The 16,214-nt window shown below is 39.8% G+C and overlaps 1 long non-coding RNA gene across 1 annotated transcript in view; it reads left to right on the top strand.

Annotated features, from left to right (window-relative positions):
• Positions 1-16,214, top strand: part of LOC307170622 — a 44,240-nt gene that overhangs the window by 14,733 nt on the left and 13,293 nt on the right. Inside the window, exon 2 of the long non-coding RNA XR_013823411.1 lies at positions 9,540-9,668. This is a non-coding gene — a long non-coding RNA (uncharacterized lncRNA). The remainder of the gene's footprint in view (positions 1-9,539; positions 9,669-16,214) is intronic.

A 16,214-nucleotide genomic window follows, 5' to 3' on the forward strand; every position in this document is an offset into this window, starting at 1 on the left:
CTTACACTTTTCATTCCAGCTTCAAGGGGGTCTCGATACTTCCTAGAAGCCAGATTTCAAACCTTTCATTTTGCCCCTCCAATGAATGGACCATTAACTGCTGATTCTTTATAGGTTTGTTTATGATGCGCTGTTAAGAATTAAATTCGCCCGAAAAAAAACTTTTGATTTGGTTTTTTTGGAGAAAATGTTTTGGTAGTGTGAAACGATAGAAGGAAGGAGACACACATGGCATGCTTAAAACGCCTTTTTGGAGTATGTAAAGAGAGAGCAGTATGCCCCCTTCTGGCTCTCTTTTTTTCTCTGTTGTCCTTTCTTCTCTTTCTTTTTTTCCCTTCCGTATTTTGAAATGTGCGTTATCTTTTGATCTGCTCTCTGAGTAAGGGTCTTAGGATTTGGGAGAGTGATTGCCGACTGATTTGGAGGGACAAAAAATCTCCATAATAAGATGTTGGCAGCAAATGGGGGTCCAATAAATGCTCTATGTTTTCTGGTGTCCCCCGCTCCCCACAGAAAGCACTAGATCCTCTGCACTGCGCTGCAATCTGTGTGAACTGTCTTCATCTTTGCCTTTAAAGAGCTCTGGAAATGTGACAGTACATCTTAAGAGGGCCACCTCAATATTGATATGGCTCACTTATTTTCCAGCTGAATGGAAATGAAGGCTTTCTCAGAGGAGCTGTTTGATCTTGCTGTAAATTTGGGGCACAAAGAGTATTCTCAGTCACAGTGTTCACAGTTTTTACTACTGCTCTGCCAAAAGTGTGATACCAGACATTATCAACATCTGCATCTGACATGCATGGATGCTAGAGTCACCCTGTAATTCTCATCCGAAATGATCAGCACTATGAAATCGATACCTCCAGTCGGTTTCTATAGGGTATATGCTGACCCAGTCGCTTTCGTAGCTGCAAGGCAAACTATTACCTGACTAACCGTACCAAATAAACCCATCATCCTGGAATTGTGTGTGTCTCTCCGTCCCCTTGCCCAGCTCCCGGTGCCACAAGCTTGAGCCGGCACTGGCACCGACGCCAGCCTGTGGTCCTAGGGGCCAGTACTGGCGAGGGACTGGGGTGAAGAAAGAGACCTAGAGACTACTGGTGGCTTAGCATGCCCAAGCCGGGTGTGGGTAATTACGGCGGGGAGAAGCCGATTAGCCTAGACCCGAGCAGCACAGCGAGGGGGACGGGCCCACACCCAGCAGGGAGGGGAGTCTTGCCACGGCGAAGACCAATCAAGTGTAAAGCCCAGTGCAGACCCCCGGCCCTCAATTCAGTGGGAAAAGGCTTGGCTGGCGGTTCAGAGCACCGCAACTTTCACGGATTAGTTGAGACTCTATTCTGGCGGCTGAAAGGGGAACACAGCACGAGAGCGGGGCTTCAATGTGCGCGCTTGGGCTTGCACAAACACACACACACACACACACACACACACACACACACACACACACACACACACACACACACACACACACACACACACACACACACACACACACACACACAGACAAAACCTCCCAACAGCTGGGGAGAGGGCTGCAGCCTGCACCATGTCACCATGGCAACGGCATATCTCACATTTGAGTCAAAATAAAGACACTTTGGGCTGGAATTGGAATATTTATTCCCCACCTCTCTAATGTAGCATGTTCGCTTTACTCATTTACGCTGAGTGTCATGCCTCCAACTAGCATGTCTTAAGTCTTTTTTCTGCTTTTTCTCTATCTATCTATCTATCTATCTATCTATCTATCTATCTATCTATCTATCTATCTATCTATCTATCTATCTATCTATCTATCTATCTATCTATCTATCTATCTATAATATGCCTTAATCACATCTAACACAAAAGTTTGTTTATTCAATATGTATATGTGTATATGTACATATATTACGGCTGGGGGAATTAACACGTTAATCTTTGTGATTAATTTGAGATGTTTTACGCATTTAAAAAAAGTATACCATTTAAAAGCAAAGCACCCAGGTGCATGTATGTATGTATGTATATATGTGTGTGTGTGTGTATACATAAAATATATATATATATATATATATATATATATATATATATATATATATATATATATATTCATTTATTTTAGATCATTTTAATCACAATGTCAAATGCCATGAAGGAAGGCAAGACATTTACTCTTGCAGATCTTACACTAGCTGCTCAATGATTACAAGTCATAGCCTTCTGTGAGCCTTCCAGGCTCATTTCAAAACCATAGCCTCTTACTATCCATTTGTTACCTATCATTTCGCTCTTATGTTGGAGAAAAAAAACATACAGTTTGCCACTTCTCTGGTAAATAGTCCAAAAAAGCGCATTCTTTTTGTGTAACAATATCACTGCTTGATAATGGACGGAACAAAACACACTCACAGACACACACTCACACATGTCCAGTTTATCACACAATACCCATAATCATTCCACTACCCATCTGCCAGGCACAAATTGAAGCGGTGCACTTGTTATTATTCATATTTATTTATTTATTTTCTTTTACCTCAAATTGGTGACAGTGCATTTTGTTGGAACAATTTAAATTCTATTCCGAGTTATTTTACTGGCTGAATGACTATCAATCTGCCACTTTTAATAGCACCAAGATGCAGAGGTGTAATGGACATATGTGAAGAAATGGAACGATAACACCATTATCAAATAAGCTCCTCTCATTCCCAGCCAAGATAATACCTAATTGGACTTATTATCTAGATTCGCTCAAGTTGTTTGTACTGTTATCACAGACCGTGACAAGCAATTACATTTTAATCTACTACTGTTCCATTGATGCAAGATAAAGCTTTTTATATATTTAAAAAAGCATGTTTATGTTTGTAACTGGCAGTTTTTACTTGTCGCCTTTTTCAAATACAACTGTTTTAAAGCACAGTTTGGGGCTCATTTTTATTTTTGAGTTTCTTCCACATTCTGTGTAATGGTCGCTGTTCAGCAGGCTTCTGATTGAAATCTGGCATTCTGAGATATGAGATGTTATGAGTAGAGGCCCCCACAAGCTTCCAGGGGACTCTTCTTGCTCTCTGTCCTATCATGTGCACTGCTGTCTGTGTGCACTGCTTATTGCATATGGACTTTGAAGTCTTGCTGTTCTCTCTCTCCCCCTGTCTCTTTATCTCTCTCTCCCTTTCTCTTTGCTCTCGCCCTCTTTTCTCTCTGCTCTGGGTTGCTTTTGATGCATTTGCGTTCTATGAATGGTTTTCTTTAAAGCCTGCTTCCCCATGCCTCTCTTTTCTCTCTGTAAAACAGTGAGTCTTTTTCCTTTCAAACAATGTCGATAAATTACAACTTGTCAAGTGTCATTTCCCTTGTTTACTGCCATTTTGGGCATCTTTTCCCTCCTGTTCCTCCCAGCGTTTCACATTTAATTGCGTCAGTAATACTCACGGAGTTCACCAGTGTGGCACGTTCGGCGCTCGGCTGTTATGGCGGGGGGGGGGGGGGGGGGGGGTACGGAAACTATTAAAATATTTTCCAGGCTTCAGGAGTTTTATGTGTGTAATTTGTGCGCACATACCCCACTGTGTTACCACCAACTACAAGAGATATAAAGAGTTAATGTAAAAAGAAAAAAGAAAAAAAGACATCCAGTGTACATGTACAAAAGTACAGCATAGGTGTTTCTTAGGAGCCCCTGTTGTAGCTCTCCTATGCAATCCGCCTAATTTATTACATGTCAGCAAAAGCCAACAACCTTTTATTACCCAACAGTAATTTCCCATATGTTGAGTGTTTATCACCACTCAGGGAACAGAGGAGTAGGAAGTGTAGAACTGGTGGTTCACTGCAGACATGAGGTCTTAAATAAAGCTAAAGCTCCATAGAGAGATGGTCTAAATTACCATGGAACTCTGTTTTGGTATGTACTGTACCTGCATTTCTTGTCAAGATTAACTGATAACAATAGAATAGAAACATTCTCTATTTTAACAGATCACATTTAGTAGAAAGAAGCTAAGCTGTATACTTTTTTGATGGCAACCAGCCCACTACTCTGTGAAGGTCAGTCTTCTCACTGAATTCACAGAAATCAGTATTCTTTTTGGATGTATTCATTTGTTTGATAAGTAGCTATGGGATAATGAAAAGTTAGTCACTGGTGCAAAATAAACCGTTTCAGGAGGATAAAAAACAAAACAAAAAAAAAACACTTAGGCCATAACACTACCCCAGACTACCCTGTTGGAGTTTATTTTGTGATAATTGGTAGCATATCGTTTATTGGCTGATGTCAGATTTTTAAAAACAATTATCAATATTTAATTGCGCATGCTTATTTTTCCTATTTTAACTATAAGGTGACCTAGTTTTTAATTAAAGTAAATAAATAATAATATATATACACTGTTGGATGTCATTTTTAGTAAACCTCAAAACGAATATACATTTTTCATACTGTGCATTCTGATGTTGTGATGTGTTAATTCCTTTGTAGCATTTAAAAAAAATATTGAATGCATTTTTTTCTATTGTATTTTGAATTCATTTATGCACAATAATGTGAATTTTAAGCTTTCCAAGATATTATTTCTTTGATTTTAACCAAACATAATTGTCTTATTCTTAAGATACACAGGGAATCTTGCTTGTAGCAGGTCCACACATCCAGTGTCCCCTTGTCTGATTGAACAGCTTTAGATATGTGATATTATAGCAAATTTTTAGAAAAACACGAAGGCTTCTTCTGAATGTTTTTGACACTCTGAGATTTTCTTAGTCCAGAACTATGATTTGTGTGTGAAATCTACTTAAAGCCAAAGTGCTGGAATGACTAAAGTGTTTCGTGGGTGGCAAGAACTGAGAAGCATTTGAGTCAGCCTCTGTGTAGTGGTACACAGGTCTAGTCGAAGCACTATAAACATGTCCATGATATGCTGTCTATAGTACTGAGTTTGAGAATGGAGTTAAGGGGATATTAAAGAGTGCGATGCAAGCGAGAGAGAACAGAAAGCCGGCCTCGCCTATTGTTGGAGAATCCCACAGAGATGATCGATCAGCCAGCCACAGGTAGGCAGTCTGTAGAACATATGTGTGAACTGCCAAACGACAGCTGACTGCAAAACTCCTCACACTCATAACACACACACACACGTAAATTCATACACACACTCCTATATTAACCCCACTGTTTACCAGAGAGAAAAATGCTATAGAAAAAGATATTCTGTTCGACTCAAAATAGTTTTTGAAAGGAATAAAAAGACACAGGGCATTTCTTTTCCCCGCCGGAGTTGATTTGCTACCTCATTAGGCCACAAAATGGTCTCAGATCCGTCCATCACGCTCGCAGCATCCACCAGCGGTTGATCTCAGAGGCTGCACAGTCCATTTCATTCAAATCCCCCCTCTCGCTGAACAACATGTTCCCGTTCTGTCTTTCGGTCTCTGGCCATGTACAGTAACTGCTGCTGAGCGTGTGCCAACAGTGTTTGATCAGATGTCACAAAGCATGACTGAAACGCAAGGGAACAAAGTCATTAAGACTCCAGCTCTCGTGTGCCAGGGCGAGTGGAAGTCTGAATCATCAGGTTCTGCTTTGAGCTCTGCTGCGATACTGCAACTCCTTATTCATAAAGAAATAGGTTAAGCCTTGATGTTTAAGTCAGAAGCAGCAATAAATCTCCTAAAATCTTCTAATGCTTGTTAGACAAAAGCATCTAGCTATGGGAACACATCTTTTAGTTTGTCATAGCAAAGTCTGAAGTCCAGTGAATTTTCTCTTCTTTCCATTTTAATTCTTGCTTAAGTATTCTGTTTCTATCATTTTTGGTATCTTTACAGACATACATTTATTAGTGAAATTCAAACTGAATGCCTGTGGTCTGATGTCAAAAGGATTCTGTTTCTTAATGAGAGAGAGACATTGTTCTTCCTCAAACCTTAAGGGGAATTATCAGTCTTTACATGTGAGTGGATATATTTATCATAATTTTCCATAATTGCTCATGCAACCTTCTGTTATGGATAATTTGGCTTTCTATATTGTATGTTCATAGGGAGTCCGTGTGTTTTGCAGTAGAGTAGTACTGTAGTCGATCAGGTTTGTATTAGTTAGGTGTGGAGAGGAGTCACAGTCTGACCAGCAGCATGGGGGAGTTTTACTGGACCTCCAAAATGAAACAAACAGGCTTTATTTGCTCTTTCCTACTGAGACACAGGGAAATTATTAGCCACAAAGTGCTGCAATAAAGAATTGATTTTCCAGGCTTGATGAATCCAGCATGTTCCAGCTGAGGCTGCTTCTCCTGGGCAGCAGCGACTCACTTTATGGGCATTGAGAGCAAGAGAAACTGGAAATTGGATCCTTAAAAAAGCCCTACCTTTCACTGCAGGCATCATGACATTCATATTCTCATATATTGATGTTAACTATCTCCATAGTAGACATGAAGATCTCAGGCTTTTTGAGTAAGTGTTTATCTGGCTTGAGGAGCTGTTGAGAGAGGGTAAAGCACCCGTTATGGGACTGCTGAATGGTTACGTCTTGTTTCAGTAATAAGAGCTTCGTAATTATACTACTGTCCTGAGATATTATTGCAGACTCCTTTCATGTCTTAATTACAACACAGTGAGATCTGAAAGTTCAGCTGAAGCTTTTTTACGAGACCAAAGCAAAGTGAAATATTTTTAACTTTAATTTGTTATTTTTACAGTTGTGCTTATTAATATGGATCCCTGATTTACTCATGTACTTGCACTGTATCCTTCTACTTGGTTCCTTAAGGCTGAAGTGTGTAAGTTTTGCTCCACTAGCCTCACCAAACAGAACTGCAAAATATCAAACAGGTTCCACAAACATTGAGCAACAAATAGCTCCACCCTATTTAGCCAATATTGGTGTGTCGGGAATCTCGGGATGGTGAATTGCACACTTGAGTTTTAAGAGAGTAAATTACTGTTAGGGGTGCATTATATTGGTTAATGATCAATATTAGATATTTTAATTTTAATGTATCTGTATATTTAATTGTCATTTTTAATTGTTCATTCTCAGTTCCACCATTTTAAAATTTTGATTTAGACCTTTGCCTTCCTATACTAAAAGTTAATCTTTAAAAAAAAATGTTAAGTGTATCTTTATCAAATTGAATATTTCATATTGTTCATTATAATATTTTGATGCCTAAATTCACTTTACCTTTGACTTCTAATTGTAGTTGTACATCACAACAATCACATTATCTTGTATTGTAGTCCAACCACTTATTTACCCCCTCACTTATCAAAAATATTGTTTAGTTCAGATCAGTTCAGTGTGCTTGTGCTGTATTTACTGTACCATCACTGGAAAATCATCCTTTGAAGATTCCTGAGAAAACGGATTAAGCATTTTTGAATTGCTTGAAACATTATAGTAAATATATTTGGTTGTATCACTGTCAGAACAAAGTTTTCTAAACATAGTCTTGATGAATCTCATCTTATGCACAGTATTTTGAAAATCAACCTGCTGTTTTTAAGCCAGCCCTGTAAGACAATACAATGCCAAGAGAGCATTCATCTTATGAAAGAACACTGTTTTCATTCTTTTCACCCACTAGTGTTCTGTAAACAGGTGGGTTTAGTCAACTCTCAATCCAAACAAGTTGGTGTTCCAAGGCATCATTGTTTCAATGGCCCTTACCACACTTTCACTCACAACAAAAAGGCAGTCAGTGACTTTAAGGACATATGCTCTTTAGGAAGCGTTCTCGCTCAAGCTAAATGTTCATCCACTGGCTAATTAAGTGTTCAGAAAGAGGGCACATCAAAAGGAGCTGTGCATTTGGAATCGCTTGCACCGCCCCTCGGGTGCAGAGGTCAGCCCTCTTGGAGAGAGAAGTTAGGATATCCCAGCTCCAGACCTCTGCCTGGTAACCCCTCACCCCACCGGAGATATCAAAGCCCGGGGAGCAGTGGGATGCGCAGCCATCCCAGAACAAAAACAGCAACACTTCAAAGCGCCAGCTGGAAAAAGACATAAGAGAAGGGAAGAGGAGGAGAGAAAATAACACAGGACAGCCGATATCAAATTCCCTCTTATTCTGAGCATATTCCAGAAGATGAATATAATTAATATCTATGAGTTGTCATGCGTCTTAAGTGCTATCGCTGTGCCGCGGCCTCACCAGAAAAGAATTGTACGATTTAAAAGACATTGAGCGTTCTAGACTATGGAAGAGAGAAGAAAGGCCTTTTTCCTTCATAATACCCCTAATGAAGTGGCTGCCGCTCATCCAGTCCTGGCCGTGGCCTTCAGCAGCCTGCTCACAATCTGTTTAATGATGGAACGGGGCCGGCAAGTGCACCAACACTTCCCAGTGAGCCACAAAGGGAGATCACAACCCTCATTCTAGACAGGCAGAGAGGCTTAGTGCTCAACGACCTTATGAATCTGATCCGTGGTTGGAGAGGGAAGCTCCTTTCTGGAAGAGTCCACACTTAACCCTGTACCCGGTCAAAGAGCCAACGTCCATATCTGTCTCTCCAGCATTTTTGAAATGTTGTCTTTCTCACTTAAAGGGATAGTTAACTTTACTCACCCTTGTGAGTTTCAAACCTGTATGAGTTTCTTTCTTCTGTTGAACATAAAATAAGATATTTGAAAGAATGTTGGTAATCAAACAGTTGATAATAGCCATTGACTTCCATAGTAGAAAAAAAAATACTATGGAAGTCAATGGCTACAATCAACTGTCTGGTTACCAGCGTTCATTATAATATCTTCTTTTGTGCTCTACAGAAGCAAGAAACTCATTCAGGTTTAGAACGATATAAGGGTGAGTAAATGATGACAATTATCCCTTTAAAGGATTAGTTCATCCAAAAATGAAAAATTTACTCACCCTCATGTTTTTCAGACTTTTATGGCTTTCTTACTTCAAGATTTTTGAAATAATGTTTCATCTGTTTTTTTGGGTTTCATTTAAATTTTTGGGTGAACTACTCTTTTAGGACTCGTATGAGATTTAATATCATGTATTTAACGACGATAATGCTCACTTACTTTCCCAAAGCAGCCAGCTTTTCAGGCTTGGACTAAATGCATGCAAATTATTGACCACAATGGTACCAACAGCTGCACCCAAGCAGCCCGCCTCTTTCATGTGTAACCCTTGATCCCATCACCACTCCACGTCATCTTCTCCCTGACACTGTCGTCCCAAAAGAGACATGCCCCCTTTGCCGCCACATCCAGAAGGACGGATGCTACATTTACGGCATGCTGTTGCTTTAACGAAATCCGCCAACCTGTTCAGTGCAGCCGTGCGACGTTTGGAGGGCCGGAGGAGAAGGCAAAAGCAAACAGTCCATTTCATCCCTCTTCTTTTGGGCCTATTCTGCTTATTGTGAGTCGAGTGTGTAATGTGGCGGCAAGGGGCGGGGGGAAAGTGGGGTAAAGAACATGATTGCTTTAATCTCAATGTTGTGCGGCTTTGGCCTTTCATGGGGCACTGAGGCTGTGTGATTCAGAGCTCTGGCCCCAGCTCCTCTCACCCGCTCATTGTTCTCTACAGAAAATCAATTCTCTTGAAGACCCTTTCTTAATCCCGTTTTTCGCCGGCCACAAAGGCCACTTGTGTGCGACCCCGCTGGACTATGGACTGGGATGATGTGGATGTCTGCTCGGATTCCAGCCCTTTCAGGTAATGCAGGCTCGCCCTCACTTTATAGTGCCAAGTGCAGGACTCGACAGGAAGACATTTGCGATCATAATTTCCTGTGGAGTCCTGGCCGGCCCCTCCCCCTCGCCTCACCCCATGCCCCCAGAATAGTTTTAATTAGGCCCGACAACCACAGAGAGGAGGGATCAGTCTGCAACAATGACTGTCCCTTTGAACAGAGTACACACTGACCAGAGCCTTTACTCTGCAGAGAAGCAGAGAATCAAATTATTATGCATCTCATAACTGTCATGCTTAGAGAAGAAATAAATCACCATAAAGAAAAGGAAAACTTCGTTTAAAACTCATGTGCCAAATTCTTAGAAATGCACTCTTTATGTTTGGTTTATATGGTTATGAAAAATTTCAATTTAGAGACCCTAAAAACGTCACGTCAAACTTAAGTTTTTCACAAATATTTTTTAATGGAAAGTATTTTTTTATTTTATTATTCACTATTTCAAAGAGTCACACCACGTGACATTTTACAACCTGAACTAACTTGTCATAAACAGGTCAAATTATCTTTTTATTTTTTATTTGATATATTTTATTAATGTATTGACCTTGACACAGTCATAAGGGGATGAAGGGGTCGTTGTCAAGATATCATTTCTGCATGTTTCTGCTGTTACTTGGACCACATTTTTCAAATATTACTAAGTGCTGAAGCAGTTTTGTTTAAATATTTCTAAGCAATAATAATAAGTATTATGCTAAACTATGTTAGATTTTCTTTTCAAGAATTTAATCTTGACTTTTTTTACCCTGCCATTTTTTATGCCCCCTCTACAAAATAATTTGATTACAGAATTAAAAACTTCTCATTATAGATTAGAGGTGTATTCAAGTCATTATATGAGTGAATTGCTTTTGTAACACATTTTTGGCACACACACACAGCACAAACAGAACACGTTCTTCATATATAATAAAATTGCTCGCCACGGTTTGAGGATGTCGATACATCCGTTTTTGATTAAATAGCTAGAATTCAATTCTTTCTATATATTCCCAGAGTATCCAGGGATCAAAACCCTTGTTTGACTGCTGGGAAAGCAGAAGCCAAACATCCAAACAGCTCGACAAACCCCCAGGCCCTCGTGGTGCAGCTTGTTCATGTTTCAGGTAGAATTTTAGATGTCCTCTTGCCTGTTTGCTTCATGTTGGATGAGAGCATTCTTCACCTGTCAGGTACGGTGTTTGGACGGGGCCGGACATCTGCTGATCTTTATATCGAATTCATACATCAAAACCTGCTCCTGCTCTGTGACCGCTGGACTGCATCAGTCGGCTTTGATGCAGCATTTCTAGCGCTCTCCAAAGACTAAGAGCTGGCAAAGAACACATCATCTCTCCTAATTACAGTCGGTTATATCTCTAAAAGAAAAAGCAAAATAAACCTGATCAGGAAGACAAAGGAGTAAGTCTATGGAGGAGGTTTCATTACCCTTCCTTCTCTTTACCTTTCTCTGTGTGTCTCGCTGAAAGGAAACAAAGACGGAACCCTACCGATTGAAAACTAGCAGAACAGTGAAACAACAGGACACAACTGATCACTCATGCATGGTTGGGATTAGGATAAAAGTATAAAGAGTGTGGAGAAGAAAGAGCACAACAAAAGAAACAGGGGACTGACTAACTTTTTTCTCTTTCTTTTGAGGTGAAAGGAATCAAAAAAGGAAGGTCTGGCCATATGAAAAGATAGAGAAAGAAAGATTAACAAATAGAAGCAGTCCTTTTTAGCCTCGGTATGCTTCCACTTCTATTTCTTTTAACTGCAAACATGAAAGGCGTGACTGAGGTCTCTGGCAACCGTCGTGAGGCGAACCCTCGGAAGAAGTTGTTACCAGAACTCTTCTCAAATCAACACATTTAACTTAAAGAGACTTGCATTTGTGCAAATCAAACTCCATGGGAATTTTGTCATGGCACAAGCACCGTTTATTGTGATTCCGGTTGACCAACTGGCTTGTGAAGTCTTCAATGTCACACCAGCTAACAAGACAGCCGTCCTTTACAGCCCCCGTCTGTACTAAGTGGAAATAATCCAGAAATACTTTGCACATCTAGTCTGGCTTGGCCTTCATCCAAATTGCACTCTATTCTTTTTAATCTCCCTTAATAAAAAGGAGGGGATAAGAGAGAGATTAACATCTGTGCCTTTTTTCCTCTGCCACGTTTGAGTAGACAAATGTGAATGAGGGGAGGTGATGACAAGCCCCTCTTTGACGTTGGCATCATTGAGGGGTCTGCATGGCGTCTACGCTCGGGGAACTTCACAGATAGGTGCTCTAAAGAGAAAGTGATGGAGCGTTTGGGTGTGTCAAGAGCTCTTCATTCAGGATGTGAGTTTGGCAGGTCACGCTCTCCACAGCCAATTGGGAACTTTAAAATATTGCCTATTAAATATTTAACTTAACTTAACTTTAACTTATTGATCTACCTACAGCTCCAGTTGGTAATAACTCCATTTAACAGATGCTCCTCGTGATGAAATGCACTCATGTGGGCTCAGCTAAACGCTCTGATATGATGCAGCTGTTTCGTTTTTACTGCTGGGATTTGTGTTACTTTCTCGGTGGCAGACTGTTTCTTACTACGCCTGAAGCTACGTGCTCATTAGCGTCTCAGTGTCATAGTGGACTCCCAGCCATTATTCAGTAGTAGACACACATTCTGTTCTGTGCTGGGGCCAAATGCAATAATACATGCACACTGCTCGTCAGCAACAAAGATCGAAGCATGAATTTTTAAATTACACACTCTAAGGTTTACTACGAATTACAAATATACTCGTTTCATCCAATACTTTGCAGGCTGGGCTCACTGCCCATCACAAAAGGAATCATACAGCCTGCAGCTTCCTTTTAAAGACACATTTTATGGCGCTGAAGACATTGCTTGTGATAGATTACATTTTTTGGAAAGATGTTAGGCTGTAACAACAGTATTATCTCTCAGCCGGCAGTTGTAATGCCAATTATGAGTAATTATGTGTAAGATTTATGAGTAGGATGGCATCACATTGGTTTCATTTTTTGTTTAACTATTCCATAGACATTAAACACATGCTACTCTTGTTTAGTGATGTAAATAAGTGCTATATAGTTATTTGATGATTCAGAGGCTAGATTTTTTGGCCACAGCAATGATTATTTTCAACTATTTACAGTTGTCTATTTGCTTGATTTTTTATGTAATTAAGTATTAAAAGTAAAGTACTGATCAATGAATGTTTATTTTGTAATTTTAAAAACATATTTAACATTAATGTTATATTATATATTTTATATAATCCTACTGCTCAAAATACCTGGTGGAATTGCTGAGTCAAACATCATTATGAATTGTAAGTAGCCAGCACTAGTCATAAGGAAGATTAGTGGATGCAGATACATAATATGTAATGTGACGTCACATAGGGCTAAATGCATAACATTTTAAAATAACGGCTATGCAAACATACTAGTTATATACCATTTAAAACAGCGGAGAAGAAAGCATGTGCAATCATTTTGTTATTTTAATGTTATGTTGTGTTTTGTGCTTAAAATCTACACAGTTGAGATGGTGAATTGGTGATGTGGACATGCCCACATTCAAGCATTACAGCTCACCTTTTTACAGCAGACCCAAACATGATTTTCATTTACAATAATCAATCCTAAAATTCGTCATTTGTAACTTGCCTTTCGTGCCATTGGGATCTCCGAGGACCTTCCAGTTATTGGCTCATTTTGAGTCAGACTTGTGAACAGAGCAGAGACTCGCTCTGAACGGATCATTGAATCAGTGAGTTGTTGACTCAAGAACAGTCCAATTCGCAATCGTTCGGTGCAATTTGCGAACCGATTTAACAGTTAAATTGAAAATAATTAGCTAGTTCACGAATCGGACACTGCTATTGCGTCTTGGAGCACCTGATGATTTCTTCAGTTCAAAATAACAAGTAATGATATGTTTTTATGAATTTATGAAGTACACTGCTTACCAGTCACTCTGGTGACTTTGCATGTTCCTAAGTTGTCTAACTTTCCATTCCTGGTGTCATGTGTGCAATTTACATGATAGTTATAATGTTGCCTGTAATCAGTTTACTGAGCAGTGACATACTGCATACCTCATCATGGCACATCCTTCCTGGGGCTCTATGCCAAAACAGCCAGTGCCTGATTAACCCGAACCTCTAGCCCGTCAACCGGTGAAAGGTACTTCTGAGAAAATGAGAGGGAGAAGGGCCAGGTTAAAGAGGCATCTAATGAAGTTACCGTCAAGCATGGGCCTGGGGCTGCCACATGAGGGGAAAATTGCGAGAAAAGTAGCTGAGTGGCCTGGGCACCGGGGTCTCGGCTACAGGGGGTCCCTCCTCAGGAGCCATTGTGTGGAAGGTGCTTTCAGTAAAACCTGTCGTATACAAGTTGTTCTTTGTTCTAAACACAGCTAGACTTTAGACACTGAGGGTAAGATGGCAGACTTAAGAAGTTTTAATAACATAACAAAGAGGTGCTGTTACAACTAGTGATGGAAAAGCCCATCGTTTTTCTGCCTTACAGTTTTGTAAGCGTGCAGGTGAGCTTTGAGTAGGCGAAAAGCAGTTTTAATGCTTATTGCTGTCTAAATCAGTGGTTCTCAGCTGGTATTGCTTCAGGACAGATTTTATTCCTGTAATGTCAAAGCTGATTTTTCAGCATCATTACTCCAGTCTTCAGTGTCACATGATCCTTCTGAAATCATTCTAATAAGATGATTTGCTGCTCAAGAAATATTTCCATTATCAGTGTTGATAAATCAAATCAAATCGCTGTCGTTTACACAACAATGATGTGCTAAAAATGGAAACGTTTTTTCTTTGTACAGATGACAACGTTATCGAAAACTTGTATCATCCTTGTGTCGGTTGTAAGGAACCTTTAATTTTTCATGCTGACAAAATGTTATATTGTGTTGATTTGTGTAATTCTTATAACCACTTGTGATTATGTCTGTATGCCCCCATTTACTTAATATACTGTTAATATCTGTGTCATTTCATTTTTCAAAAAAGCCTAAACATGTAATAGCCTACGCATGTGCATGATGTCACCTTTTTCACAGATTCACATTTTTTGTAGTTTACACAAAGATAATAAGGGTGTCGTTTTCAAAAACGTGCACTTTAAAACCCATTTACAAAAGTTAGCATTTTCAAGCCACCAAAACGCCATTGTCGTGTAAAGTACGAACGGCCAAAACGCATAAAAAAAGTCTTCTGTTTTTTGTTGAAAATGGTGTTGTGTAAACGGCCCCTTACTGACCCCAAACTTTAGTACACACAAACTTGTTTTAAGAGCCTGTAGCAAACACTGAGCCAAAAATATTGTAGAAGTTGTATTAGACAGGGTTTTTTTTGTGTCAGAATACTATTTGTTGATTGGACGACAACCTTTGATGTCAACAACAATACCTATAAGAAACTTTTGCTCCTTCTTTTTAAAAGCTCCTCTCTTTTTAGCATTCCTGTAGCTTTAACAGTAGAGCAAGGTGCTAGCCATGTGTTGGATTCCCAGAATGCAATGTAATGCAGTATCTGCTAATGGCATAAATAATAACGTAAAAGTTCATAAGCAGTCCTAACTAGGCGATTATTATTTGCATTTTATTATCAGCATTATCAAAGTTTTTCCTATTCGCAAACCTATTAGAACAGAACTAAGCCACCAGTCCCGAATGAGTGATCTAACTCATCATCGCTGATGTTATAATACGTAAGTTGTAGTCATAGTTTGTAGTGAACATGTCTAGTCTAAATAGCTGCAATGATTCATCAAAGCTAAATACGTTTTAATATATCTATTTACTCACAATTACTATTGTTATTCTAAGTTGTATAACACACACGCCCTCTGAAGCTTAGTAGCCAGAGCACTACAGCTCTTCCTCTCTGGGGTGCAGTTAATCAGCTCTAAGCAAATATGTCTGCTGAAGCGTGAAAGCCCCATCGCTCACTCACTTCACAACAACCCCTGTCTCTTCCACACATCTACCACCACATCGGCCACCCGACTAGGATGTAGTACAGAGCGACGATTACTTTACCGTGACAGTGTGTCAGGAGTGAAAAATAGGCTAGAGCATACAGGATTGAGCGCACAAGCTCAACGTTTTAGTTTTCAGTCATATCAGGGATCAGTGCGTGTTGTCATGTTTAATCCTATGAGGTGCAGATATTGGTGTTTTCTCCCCCTTGGGTCTCCCAGTTTACTAAGCTTTCGAATTCAAAATAATTTAGGGAGTGTAATCTACCTAGCATTGTTATAGGGACGGCGATCTGTAACCTCCTACCTAGTAAAGTTTATCTTTCACTTGGCTCTCCCAGACAAACAAAAACAAGGGCACAAAAGGGAGAGGGTGTGTGCGAGGGTGTTGTGGGCAGATGGGTCACATGCAGTCCTTTGAGAGTCTCCCCTATCAACCCCATTCACCAGGCCCTATAAAACTGACAGCCTGCTTAAATACCTGACACAAGAAAAGAGGAAAAAACAAAGA

This window comes from Squalius cephalus, assembly GCF_949319135.1.
Source record: "Squalius cephalus genome assembly, chromosome: 14".
NCBI classification, from domain to species: domain Eukaryota; kingdom Metazoa; phylum Chordata; class Actinopteri; order Cypriniformes; family Leuciscidae; genus Squalius; species Squalius cephalus.